The 1307-nt window shown below is 47.7% G+C and overlaps 1 non-coding gene across 1 annotated transcript; it reads left to right on the forward strand.

Moving 5' to 3' along the window:
* The first annotated feature begins 391 nt into the window (after positions 1-391).
* On the forward strand, positions 392-581 carry LOC124995220 (U2 spliceosomal RNA). Its single transcript, XR_007110687.1, has one exon. It is a non-coding gene; the product is annotated as a U2 spliceosomal RNA (small nuclear RNA).
* The last annotated feature ends 726 nt before the right edge of the window (positions 582-1307 follow it).

Here is a 1307-nt window from a genome sequence, read left to right on the forward strand (position 1 = left end):
AGAGAGAAAGTCCTCAAGAGCATACCCGCAAGGCCCTATTTTTTCAACTAGCTTCCACCTCCTATATTTCCCACCACCTCTCAATAACGCCCTCAAGTTATTAATTTACTCCTGAGGTTAGAACCTTTATGATTCAATCACTTCCCAAAAGCCCCACCTCTGATTGTTGCATTGGGGGCCAAGTCTTCAAAACATGAGTTTTAAGGAAACATTCCATAACATTCTGCCACTTGCCCCTAAAGCCTCATCTTCATCTCGTAAGGAAAAATGCATTTAGCCCATCTCCAAGAGGCATCATAGTCTGAACAGTCCCAGTGTTTCACAAAAGTTCAAGTCTCCTCTGAAACTCAAGAAAACTCCTAGCTGTGAGTCACTGTAAAAATCAAAAGGTATCGCTTCTTGGATTATTGGCTAAAATCAAGCGTAGTATCTGTTCTTATCAGTTTCATATCTGATACATCCTCTATCTGAGGACAACATGTTAAATGGAGTTTTGGAAATCGAGATGGAACGGGAGCTTGCTCCATGCACTTCACACGGTGACCTGGTGTCGCAGTACTCCCGGGAACGGTGCACCCACCGCGGGGGATAAAACTTGGTTAAAATGAGAGAAACAAGAATAAACTGCTAAAAAAATTAAAAATACACATCAAAAGGCAAGTTACATTATTCCAATACACAATGGTGGGACAGGCACAAGGTAAACCTGCCCGTTCCAGAAGGGAGGAATAGAAAGGAAGGATGGGAGCAAAGCAAGACTGAAACCCATGAAGTCGTACAATCACGACTTTGTATAACAGGGTCTGTGGTGGTGAGGTGAGATGTGAATCCAGAGGGCCTTGGCTTCCCTGCCCCTCTGACTTTGCCAGTTGGCGCTCACGTGGCATCTGTTGGGCTGGCTCTGCTCCCTGCCTGAAGCTTTCCTTTGCAAACGTACCCATTTCTGACATCTGTAACTTCCTGGGGTCTTCACTGCAACGTCAGCTTCTCTTTCACAGCTTCTCGTATCGCTCCTGTGAGGGGCTGCCCACCGGGTTTTGACCCTGCCACACGCTGCCTGGCTTCCCAGGCTTTGTACTGAAAGCTCAGTGGAAACCTCCATGGCCTCATTGCTCTTCGTTCTTCATGCCTGAGAAACCAGCACCCTGCGGACAATACCAAGGTCTACCACCACAGGAGCAGGAGTTGGTCCCTCTTGGACGTGACGGCAATGGACTCTGAGTGCCTGGAGAGTAGACAAGGTCAAAGGAACTCGGGGGAAACAACTTCCCACGTAGCCTTGTGGGAGTATGAGGTCTGGTATCGCC

The sequence above is a fragment of the Sciurus carolinensis genome, chromosome 10, assembly GCF_902686445.1.
Source record: "Sciurus carolinensis chromosome 10, mSciCar1.2, whole genome shotgun sequence".
Classification (NCBI taxonomy): domain Eukaryota; kingdom Metazoa; phylum Chordata; class Mammalia; order Rodentia; family Sciuridae; genus Sciurus; species Sciurus carolinensis.